A 12,805-nucleotide genomic window follows, 5' to 3' on the forward strand; every position below is an offset into this window, starting at 1 on the left:
GCTACTCCTTTATCCCGTTTTTGAAGACGAAAGTCAAATGAAACGACTAATTGCATAAGAGACAAACAGGATGAATACATTTGCTAAAAATTGCTTTTGAGAGCAATTAATAATGATTTCCTAAAACTTGCTTGTTAGATCATTTCGGATGAAAAACATTTCTAACTCAACTCATTGTTAATCAGGATCAGAGATGAGAACATTACGCCAGCTGAAGTGCGGCATTAACAAAGAAAGAGAGAGAGAGAGAGAGAGAGAGAGAGAGAGAGAGAGAGAGGAGAGAGATAGAGATAGAGTGAGAGAAAGAGAGAGATAAAACGTGAACGAGATAAAGCAGGAAAAAAAACCTAACCAACAGCAAGAGAAAGAGAGTTAGGAATATTTTCCATGATGGGATTCGACTCTGCAACTTCCAGTTAGTTTTCTAGCATTGTTAGTACATAAATCATACAGAAAAAAATGAAAAGGCAAATTTTAAAACAAAAGCTTTCAAAATCGCAGTGAAAATGTCCACAACCATTTTATGTCTGGAAATTTCTCTCAAATAACCCATTTCCAAGACTTTCGCTGATCAGTAATGGCCGCTGAACTCAGAAAAGAACAAAAAAATATTGAAAACTTTAGAAACAATTGCACAATATAACAAAAATTTTGCTAAAATTAACGGTATTAATACCTTAAGAACCATTTCATTGTCTCAAGAGACTATCTAGTATCCTTGTTTTAAGCCTGAAATTGTTTAACTGGCTCATAAAGATCCATTCATTTGAAACATGATAAAAAATTTTGCGAAAAAATGAAAATTCTTAACTTTTATCCACAAAATACTAAAACTGGAGTCAATAAAATAGTGATCAACACTCCATTTACTCCAAAACTATTCAGCAGCTCATTATGCAACCTTGGAGGAGGTCCCAGGGCCCCTGAAGCCGGGAAAAGTTCAAAACTGCAAATACTTTAAAAAAAATTGCTTAAATTCATAAAATTATAATCTTGAAAACCAATCCATTTCATCTATAAAATATGCAGTAGCATATTATCAAACCCAAGAGGCAGTTCTGTGGCTCTTGAGGCTAGAGAAGTCTGACAAAATGACAAAAAAATTCAAAAAAAGTAGAAAAATTGAAAGTTTTCTGAAAAAACCGCTAAAATTGTGATACTAAAAAGTTGAAATATAATCCACTAATAAATTTGTTTTTGGAAGAACTAGCCCTGGGTTGAGATAGAGCAGCAACTGAAGATAAAATTTTCTTCTACTAGGTGACTACAACCTTAATTACTTTAATTGCAATGAAAGAAATCTTCTAGAAACTCCGATCTTGCCGTACGGTTTACTGAATGCAAATACAACATTAGGAACAAGAGAAAAGTCAAGGACGAAGTTCCCAGACACTAGATTCGATTCTCAAAAGTGATCACTTAGCCACACTTAATTTGATTGGTAAAACCGTTAAAAATAAAAAAGAAGCTATCAAAAAAATGTGTTTGATAAAACAAAATACTCTTAAAATGGGTTTTCCCTAGATGTTGGAAAGATAAAATGGAGATCATTTTATTTATCGAAAAATCTTAAAATCATGTATAAAAATTTCTGTTCGTCATAGGAAACAGTAATTAAAAAGCATGCTCCACAAAAGACCGTCTTCATACGCCGTGACAAGCCTAAGCTAACGCTACATCAACAATGGATATCAAAAAACACAGAAAAAAAGATTGCAAAAACATCAAATAATAACAACAAAAATGTTTTGAAGTACGAAAACGAAAATTAACTGCTAGATGTGATTCAAAACTGAAAAAGTGCAAGAGAAATGTGGAATTTTATCAACGAAATCGGAAACAGTGAAAAAAACACAGAAAGAAATACCAAGACTCAAAAACAGTTTTGGCGCGGTTTTGACCAAGGGAAATGGTATTGCCAATCTTCTCAAACATAAATTTTCAGCGTTAGGTGAATATTTTTGTAAAAAGAACAGTATCAATTCTTGAGTAATGCGGCACGCCACAGTAACAAATTTATATACAAGTATAAGACAAACAAAAAGATATTTGATATACTCAACAATTGTCTAAATGTATCTAAATGTTGTCTAAAATTATCTAAAGGTTAAAAAACCGTTGGTATCATCACTCATTCCAGCTTGGGCTTTTAAAGATGCAAGAAAACACATAACTGAACCTCTCTGTTTTTCTTTTAACCAATTCTTAACTGAACAACTTTTCCTGACAACCTTAAGCGTGCCTGTTTTCAAAAAAGATGATTCTGAAAATCCAATAAAATATCAACCAATTTCGCTTACTGGAGCTCTAGCTAACATTTTCGAAACCCTTCTTCGAGATCAAATAATAGCTAATTTAGAGAAGAGTAAACTGCTTGCAACAACAAAGTTTGGATATAGAAAAAAAGTGTCAATTACAGATGCTCTTTTATATTGCACTAAAAAAATCAGATTTGATCTCAATGAAAAAAAAAAGTTACAGGATTTTTTTTAAAGCTATCAAAAAATTTTGATTCGATCTCACATCCTATTCTTCTGTACAAAACTAAACTTTTAGGTTTTAGTGAACAAGCAAACACAATTCTAACTTCTTATCTGTAAAACCGTGTTCAAAAAGTCAAATTCTCGAAGTATGAATCAAAATGGATAGCACTTAACCGTGGAGTACCACAAGGTACTGTGCTAGGACCACTGCTGTTCAGCAAATATGTAAGTGATATGAAAGATTATACTGATGTGAATTCTAATACAAACCAGTACGCTGATGAAACTTTTATCTATTGCAGTGGAAAAACAATTTTTGAATCAAAATTACATATTGAAAAAAGTATTGCTAAACTCATTCTCTTTTTCAAGAAAAATGAGTGAAATGTAAATGAAAGCAAAACCGAATTCATTATTTATGGAGCTCCTAAAAGGAACCAAATTGAAGAAATAGTTGTTACCGGATGTACAGTTCTCGAGAAAAAAGTTGTGAAATACTCTGGAGTTCATATTGACTGTAATTTTTCTTTCAATGAAAAAACATAAAATGTACTAAGGAAAATGGCTGTTGGCGTAAAGGTCATTGACTCCATCAAAAATGTATTTCCAGAAAAAAACCTAGATCTGCTTTACTGAACGCTCTTGTTTTAAGTCATCTGCATTACCCAATTGTTCTGTTCTCAGGTCTTAAAAACCCCCTAAATTACTTCGAGTTACTCTAAATAAACGACTGAACTGGGGATTAAAGGCATGTTTCAATGGAACCAAATTTGACAGGACCACTGATCTCAAGATCAAACACAAAATCTTACCAGTAGACTACCTCATAAAGTGTCGGGTTATTATATATTTTATAAAGCTTCTAAAAGCAGATCTACCAGCTGTCTATGAATTCAAGTTAGCCACCCTAAGTGCTAAAATGAATGACCGTACAAACAAGCTGTCATTTGGAGCAAACCGAAAAACAAATATAATGCAAAAATGTTTTTCAAAAAAAGCAATTGACTAGTATAACGATTTGCCTCTCACCTTGAGGCGGAACATCCTTAAAAAGCGGGCTCTCAAAACTACAATAAAAATCATTTCTGGAATGAGTTTCTAAAAGCCCAACGGTTTTTGAATTGAACTCTTATCTCAAATCTTTCAAATCAATCTTAGTTTGACTTAATTTTAGGGCGTCATTTTTTACGCCATCAAAAATATATTTCCAGAATAATTAATCGCTCTGAATAACAACAAACGTAACCCAAATCAAAACCCAAAATACCGCACTAATAAATTTGTTTTTGGAAGAACTAGCCCTGGGTTTAGATAGAGCAGCGACTGAAGATAAAAAATTTTTTCTACTAAGTGACTACAACCTTAATTACTTTAATTGCAACGAAAGAAATCTTCTAGAAACTCCGATCTTGCCGTACGGTTTACGGAATGCAAATACAACTTTAGGAACAAGAGAAATGTCAAGGACGAAGTCGCTAATAGACTATGTTATATGCGAAAATTTTTTAAGTTCCCAGACACTAGATTCGATTCTCAAAAGTGATCACTTAGCCACACTTAATTTGATTGGTAAAACCGTTAAAAATAAAAAAGAAGCTATCAAAAAAAATGTGTTTGATAAAACAAAATACTCTTAAAATGGTTTTTCCCTAGATGTTGGAAAGATAAATTGGAGATCATTTTATTTATCAAAAAATCTTGAAATCATGTATAAAAATTTCTGTTCGTCATAGGAAACAGTAATTAAAAAGCATGCTCCACAAAAGACCGTCTTCATACGCCGTGACAAGCCTAAGCTAACGCTACATCAACAATGGATATCAAAAAGACAGAAAAAAAAGATTGCAAAAACATCAAATAATAACAACAAAAATGTTTTGAAGTACGAAAATGAAAATTAACTGCTAGATGTGTTTCAAAACTGAAAAAGTGCAAGAGAAAGGTGGAATTTTATTAACGCAATCAGAAATAGTGAAAAAACACAGAAAGAAATACAAAGACCCAAAAACAGTTTTGGCGCGGTTTTGACCAATGGAAATGATATTGCCAAACTTCTCAACTATAAATTTTCAGCGTTAGGTGAAAATTTTGGTAAAAAAAAAGAACAGTATCAATTCTCAACAGATGCGGCATGCCACAGTAACAAATTTGTATACAAGTATAAGACAAACAAAAAGATATTTGATATACTCAACAATTATCTAAATGTATCTAAATGTTGTCTAAAATAATCTAAATGTTAAAAAACCGTTGGGATCATCACTCATTCCAGCTTGGGCTTTAAAAGATGCAAGAAAACACATAACTGAACCTCTCTGTTTTTCTTTTAACCAATTCTTAACTGAACAATTTTTCCTGACAACCTTAAGCGTGCCCACGTGTTGCCTGTTTTCAAAAAAGATGATCCTGAAAATCCGATAAATTATCGACCAATTTCGCTTACTGGAGCTCTAGCTAACATTTTCGAAACCCTTCTTCGAGATCAAATAATAGCTAATTTAGAGAAGAGTAAACTGCTTGGATATAGAAAGTTTGGATATAGAAAAAAGTGTCAACTACAGATGCTCTTTTATATTGCACTGAAAAAATCAGATTTGATCTCAATAAAAAAAATCGTTACAGGATCTTTTTTAGAGCTATCAAAAAACTTTGATTCGATCTCACATCCTATTCTTCTGTACAAAACTAAACTCTTAGGTTTTAGTGAACAAGCAAATACAATTCTAAATTCTTATCTAGAAAACCGTGTTCAAAAAGTCAAATTCTCGAAGTATGAATCAAATTGGATAGCACTTAACCGTGGAGTACCACAAGGCACTGTGCTAGGCCCACTGCTTTTCAACAAATATGTAAGTGATATGAAATATGATACTGATGTGACAGTACGCTGATGATACTTTTATACTTTTATATTTTGCAGTGGAGAAACAATCTTTGAATCAAAATTACATATTGAAAAAAGTATTGCTAAACTCATTCTCTTTTTCGAGAAAAATGAGTTAAATGTAAATGAAAGCAAAACCAAATTCATTATTCACGAAGCACCTAAAAGGAACCAAATTGAAGAAATAGTTGTTAACGGATGTACAGTTCTCGAGAAAAAAGTTGTGAAATACTTGGGAGTTCATATTGACTGTAATTTTTCTTTCGATGAAGAAATAAAAAATGTACTAAAGAAAATGGCTGTTGGCGTAAAAGTCATTGACTCCATCAAAAATATATTTCCAGAAAAAACCTAGATCTGCTTTACTGAACGCTCTTGTTTTAAGTCATCTGCATTACCCAATTGTTCTGTTCTCAGGTCTTAAAAAAAATCACTTCGAGATACTCTAAATAAACAACTGAACTGGGGATTAAAGGCATGTTTCAGTAGAACCAAATTTGACAGGACCGCTGATCTCAAGATCAAACACAAAATATTACCAGTAGAATACCTCATAAAGTATCGGTTTATTATATATTTTATAAAGCTTCTAAAAGCAGATCTACCAGCTTTCGATGAGCTCAAGTTAGCACCCTAAGTGCTAAAATGAATGACCGTACAAACAAGCTGTCATTTGGAGCAAACCAAAAACAAATATAATGCAAAAATGATTTTCAAAAAAAGCAATCGACTAGTATAACAATTTGCCTCTCACCTTGAGGCGGAATATCCTTAAAAAGCGGGCTCTCAAAACTACAATAAAAATCATTTCTGGAATGAGTTTCTAAAAGCCCAACGGTTTTTGAATTGAACTCTTGAATTGAATTTTTATCTCAAATCTTTCAAGTTCAATCTCAATTTGACTTAATTTTAGGGCGTCATTTTTTCTTCTAAGAAATGTTAACTGGAGAATTAGCATTTTTAAAATTTTCTCTTTTCTCGAAAATGTTAATTGTAGAATTAGCGTTTTTAAAAATGTTTCTCAAAATTATAATTCATCTCTCTTAATTTGTCGATATTTTAACACATTGTAATTGTAATACAATGACGTTTGTTTCATTTATACTTCTTAACACTGCATTGCCTTTAAACTATGTTCTGTATTTTATAGATCATACTCAAAGGAATTAACAATGTTTTTCTTTTTTTTTTAAATTGATTTTCATTTTCAATAGCAAAAATTTTTCAGTTGCACTAATGTTTGCCTTTAAACGAAGTTGAAGTGCTATGAGGTTTTTCATTAGTGACGTCAAATTTTGCCAATTTTGCTGGCACAACAAAACTATTTGGGCCCTGATTTCTGCTGCCGTTTTAAGAGCATTTTCACGGCACAAAATTTGTTTTTCCAACTTCACTCACGCTCAACATCAACCTCATTAGCTGATCAAATATCGATCAAATGTCTCTCCAACAGACATTCACATTATTTGAGGTGATATCTCAACAGGTGATAGGGCACCCGCTCTGTATAGTAGCTAATAAAATTTCCATAATTGACTTAGCTTAATAAAGATGCGGTGAATTTCTATTTTTGTTCCTCAAATTAACAACAGGAAAAACGATTTGAGCGAATTTGAGGTCAACAAGTATTTTTTAAGTCCCCCAACTTACCGAACACATGTAATAATACCCTATCACATTTCAAGGTCTTTTCTACACCTCCTAGGCAGGTGTCATTCAAATAATCAGAACAGAATCCTCGGCGTCAAAATAATCAGTCTAGACATGAAATTTTATAAGATGCGGCTTCTGGTCTGGCCCGCTATAAACTTGCGTAAACTGCGTGCTATTACCAACAGAGCTCAGTTGAACTATTTCGTATCAAATAGCTATCAATCTAATTTTTGTTCAGAAGTTGTTCTATTAATAAATACTTCTATTAATAGGCAGAAAGGAAGAAATTGCGGTTAGATTTAAGATTTTTCTCTGAGGATGATTTGCTAAAGGTTTTCATTAAAAAACGTAAACTCATTTCAGAGTGAACAGAGCCTCCCGAGTTCAGACCAAATGTTAATTTTGTCCTATAAGATCTTGCAAGTCTTGTAATGTTAACTTCTTTCACAAGAGGCGGGCTCCTATCGAAAAACGAAGCAACCTAAGGGAAACTTATAATTCATTTGCAGTGATGGCTGATTATAGTCAACCCTTACTGTAAGCGGGAACACGTGGTTATAGTGCCAAAAACCTGCAGGAACTTTGCATCTTTTAAGAGCCGAGAATAGGATTTCTATCAAAAAATAAAGCTGGAAACGAAAAAGGAAAAGGTTTAGACAGAAATAACTTTTCAGTTTGGGTGATTTTATTCTAGCTTTAAATTTGACAGGAAGCTTCTTGTCAAATATAAAGCTTGATTAAAATCACTCAAACTGAAACATTATTTCTTAATTTTCATTTCAAATTTTTCTATATATCGTAAATCGCATTACGTCTATCAGATTTCGAGTATTTTCGAACTTAAGCTCACTGTGCAAACTCACTTGACCACAGAGCAATTGAGTGAATATTTTTTTCAAGCAATGTTATGAACTTTTTCATTGTTAAACAGTTTCATGCGACATTTGGAACCTCCTTCTGAAAACTTATTTGAAATACTGTACAGATCATATATGCAGGTTTTTCCCATTAAACCACCCATTACAGTAGACATACCATACAGGGTGGCCATAATTTAGTGGGGGGGGGGGGGCTACAATTATTTTAAGTACACTGCAGATGATTTGGTGGTGATACCTTTTAAGTTTCTAGTTCAAAGGTAGTTTTGAAAATGTTACACATTTTTTAACGGTCTCCTCTGAACGTTAATAATGTAATCTGCAGAATTTGCATCCATAAGTTCTGTGTGATAAATATCTTGAGAGAAATTAGTTCCCTTCCTACCTCCCTAGGTGCACTCACTTAGACGTCACAATTGATTGACACTCAGATCAAATTGTGAAGATTATATACGATTAATTTGCAGACAAGATTAGGCAACATTAAGATGTACTGAATCAACGGGTCTTCCCCCATTATACCACCAGATTTTTAAGTTCTAGTCCCAAGCTATGAGCGGAGGGGGGGGTGTTACTGGGAAAACGCAGAATTGTCTGCTTCCACTTTGAATTAATGTGTAAATTTTGCAGCGAATGAATTAGTGATCGGCGTTGACAACTAGTAGTTTTTCGCTAATGCCCTTCTTCCTAAGGAAATTACTAAATAAGTTCATTGATCTACAGTTATCACGAATCCCAAACCCGCTAGCAATCATATACCAAACTCGATTAATTGCGCATCTATTGTCACTGTAGGATGCTACGACATTGCACGATCATTTGCATTTGGCGGTGAGGAAGTGTGTGTGTGTGTGTGTGTGTGTGTGTGTGTGTGTGTGTGTGTGTGTGTGCGTGCGTGTGTGTGTGTGCGTGTGTGTGTGTGTGTGTGTGTGTGTGTGTGGGGGGGGTAAATTCTTTTTAATGTGTTTAGGTTTAGAGAAAAAGTAACGCAAAATTTCAATCCATTCTGCCTTCAACTATCTCTGTTATGAACAAGCAACTTGATTAACTTATGTACAAGCGTGTGACAAGGAGCATTCTGCTTTTACCCACGTAAAACTTTTTTGTTTTTATTGCTATACGTTACCAGACTAACGGTTGCTTTAGTACTGTCGGTTAATGGGAACGCAGAGACAAATCTTGTAATCGAATAGTTAAATTAGAAATAATGGTTGACAACTGTGGCGATTAACACGAAATTCAGTCCATATTTATTACCCCAAATTACCGCACTTTTACATTCATGGTGATCACCTTTAATTTATAACTTCCTTGACTTCTTATGACATCCGATCTTAACTAGCTATTTACTCTGATAATTTACTTCTCTAAAAGATCAAGGGTCATCATATCACACATAACAATATGAAAAGTTGGGGACAAATCTAGTATAAATAGCACGTGTTAGATCCTTGTTTTATTCACTCATTTCATAAATAACCAAGATGTAAATCAGCACGTGGATGAGGTACGTATATCTTTCCATACTTTAAACAATTAACATTATACTTTCAACACTCCTCCTATCATGTTAAGTGTTTGTTCCGAGAAGGACATCACGAAAAAGTGATACTTTGTTCTCCCCCAATGCTTTTGTAAGTGTGTCTGCCGGCATGCAATTGGTAGGTAAGTAGTTTAGCTCTAATAGTCGACTTTGGACTAAATTCCGAACGAAGTGCACTTTTAATGAAAAGTGCTTTGTCTTTCCGTGATTCATCGAATTTTTACTTAGAGCAATACAAGCTTGGTTGTCTACAAAGACGTTTACTGGCTGCTGGATTTCTAAATCTAATTCTCGTAATAGGTTAACTAAATGTACAGCTTCTTTACTGGCCTCTACTACGGCGTTAAACTCAGCCTCAGCTGTTGAAGTAGATACACACTTTTGTAACTTGCTAGCCCAACTGATTGCACCTGAACTATTATTAAGTTTAAAACAAAAACCACTTGTACTTTTTCTATTGTCTATGTTGCCTGTCCAATCTGAGTCTGAAAATCCTGTTAACTCCAGTTTCTCACTTTTACTAAAAATCATTTTCTCTGGTTTTTTACTTTTTAGGTAACGTAAACACCCTTTTTCCGCATTCCAATGTCGGCTTCCAGGATTTTCAACAAACGAAATCAATAAATTGGCTGCGTGCGCAATATCTGGTCTACTTGTTAATGCCAAATAGTTCAAACATCCCACTATACCCCTATAATCACATGATTGCAGTTCTCTATGCTCATTGCTGCCTATTTCTGGTGAATCTAATTTTGAGAGTTTCAGGCTAACATCTAATGTTGTTTCTAGTGTCTTCGATTCGCTCATGTTAAACTTCTCTAGCAATTTTTCTACATAAGCTTCCTGACTTAGCTTTATTTTGCTTTCTGTTCGCTCAATTTTTATATTTAAAAACCAACTAAGATCTCCATAACTGCTAATTTGAAATTGCTCATTAACTTTATTTTTAAAGTTTTCACAAAAGTCTTCCTGCAATCCTAATATCACCATATCATCTACCCAAATACACACAAAGCCCTCTATTCCATTTTCTCCTTTCTTTATGAAAAGACACTCATCTTGAATAGCCGGCGTAAAACCTAATTGGTTGAGAAAAGTTTTGATTGTCAAGTACCAATTTCTACCGGATTGTTTCAATCCTTTTAAACTTTTCCTCAGCTTACAAATTGAAGGATTTCCTGGCTTGTCAAACTTTTCAAACCCTTCGGGCTGTTGCATAAAGATTTCTTCTTCGATGTCAGCGTTTAAGTATGCTGTTTTGATATCCATTTGCTTTAACTCGGTGTTTTTATATACTGCGTAGCTTATCAGTACTCGAATTGTTGAGAGGCGTGTTGTTGGTGAGTAGGTTTCGTTGTAATCCCGACCTGGAACTTGGTTAAATCCTTTTGCTACGAATCTTGCCTTATACCTTGTTATCTCCCCACTAGGACCAAACTTAAGAGCAAAGTGCCAGCGGCTACCAATGGGTTTATTTCCTTTCTTCTCTACCAGTTCTCAAATATATTTTCCACTAATGAGTTGTATTCCAACTTCACTGCCTTGTACCAGTTTTTATCCCTAATTGCTTCATCAATAGACTTAGGTAGCAGTTCGTTGTTAAAAATTTCACCAAGGAAAGCTACCGGGTTTAAATCTCTATCACCATCTGAATGATGCTTGTTGACTATCTCCTCCTTCTTTTCTTTGACTTCAATAAACATTTCGTTTTCGTTGAAAGTTACATTGCGCGATTTTCTAACCTTAAAGACCCCTTTGTCATTTGGAATACCTACCAGATAAGTTTTACTATTGTCTGAAGACCCTAAGAATATTCCTTTTTGAGAAGTTCTATCAATCTTACCACGAAAATTTTTTTCAACATGAACGAAAGCTGAACAACCAAACGCTTTGATAGATTCTAAGTTAGGTTTCTTCTTGTACATTGCCTCAAAAGGTGTCTTCCGAATACCTGAATGGAAACAAAAATTTTTAATCTCACTTGCCATGTTAAGTGTATATGGCCAATACTCTTTTTCTAAACCTGACTGCTCTAAAAGACATCTAGCCATTGGGGTGATTGTCCCCCAATTCCTCTCAACCTTTCCGTTTTCTTGTGGTGTATACGGTGCCGAGAACTCAAGCCTAACGCCTTTTCGTCTACATAATTGTTTTATGTCATTTGACACATATTCCCCTTCACCGTCACAAACTAAGGTTCCTGGTTGTCCTATGTCTGCAAAGAACTGTCCAACTTTTTCAAAGGCCTCGTCCCTTCTCATCTAAAAATATAGTTTCTGATATCTGCTAAAACTATCCACGAACCCTATTGCATAACTATGACCATCAACCGCTTCCGGTTGGATGGGCCCTAATATGTCGGTATGAACAATTTCTAAGACTTCACTTGCTCTTGTTCCTGAGTCTCTTGGTACTGGAAGTTTTTTTGATTTATTTAGCTGACATATTTCACAGTTTGCTAAATCATGCTCGTTTACTTTTACTAAATCATGCTCGACATTGTTTGCTAAATCATGCTCGACATATTTCACAGTTTGCTAAATCATGCTCGTTTACCCCACTGCGTGATCTTTTAATTTGTATATGTCCTCAACATTGTCATGACCCAAACGCTTATGCCACAAACTAAGGGGATCTCCATTTGCTAAGTTGCACTGCTCGCCGTAATCAATGTTGCGGCAGATAAATAAACTATCTCTTTCCTCGAAAGGGAAAACTGTTCCGTTCTTAGTTCGTATTTCTAAAGTCGCACCAAAGACGACCTCATTGCCTGTTGCTCTACGTTTTGACACGGATATCAGATTCCTTGTGTTGTTGGGAACAAGCAACGCATTATTTAATCTTATTTTGCGCGCTAAACCATTGGAATCCAAAACCCTAATTTCAACTGTTCCTTTCCCACTAATAGAACTTTTACTGCTGTTTGCATTAGTGATGGTACCAGAATACTCCTTGTCTATATCTATGAATAAACTTTCATCTCTAATCATATGACTGGTAGCACCTGAGTCTAAAACTAGCTCATTTGCAAGCTTGTTTTCCGACGTTTGAAAGAAGGAAAAGATCTCTTCTTCTTCTTCTTCTAAATTCTGCTCCTCAACTAAATTTTGCGTGCCCCTCTGGTTGGTTCTCCTGCTTTGACTTACAAACTTTTTCTCATATTTCTGTTGTTTTCTACAAAATTTAGCTAAATGTCCGTGCTCACCACACTTAAAACATTTCATTTGAGAAGCTTTGGTTTGTTCAGGAATCGTTTTCTTAAATCTACATTCTTTTGCGATGTCCCATTTTTTGGCAGTTGAAACATTTCCGTTCCTTATTAAAGAATACGCTCTCTTTTTTGGTTTTTACATTTTCATTATCG

The 12,805-nt window shown here is 34.4% G+C and overlaps 1 protein-coding gene across 2 annotated transcripts in view; it reads right to left on the reverse strand.

Annotated features, from left to right (window-relative positions):
• LOC142344631 (vasopressin V1a receptor-like) overlaps window positions 1–12,805 on the reverse strand; it is an 89,854-nt gene that overhangs the window by 2,927 nt on the left and 74,122 nt on the right. The window lies entirely within an intron of this gene.

This window comes from Convolutriloba macropyga, chromosome 8 (assembly GCF_964194025.1).
Source record: "Convolutriloba macropyga chromosome 8, txConMacr16.3, whole genome shotgun sequence".
In the NCBI taxonomy this organism is placed as follows: domain Eukaryota; kingdom Metazoa; phylum Xenacoelomorpha; order Acoela; family Convolutidae; genus Convolutriloba; species Convolutriloba macropyga.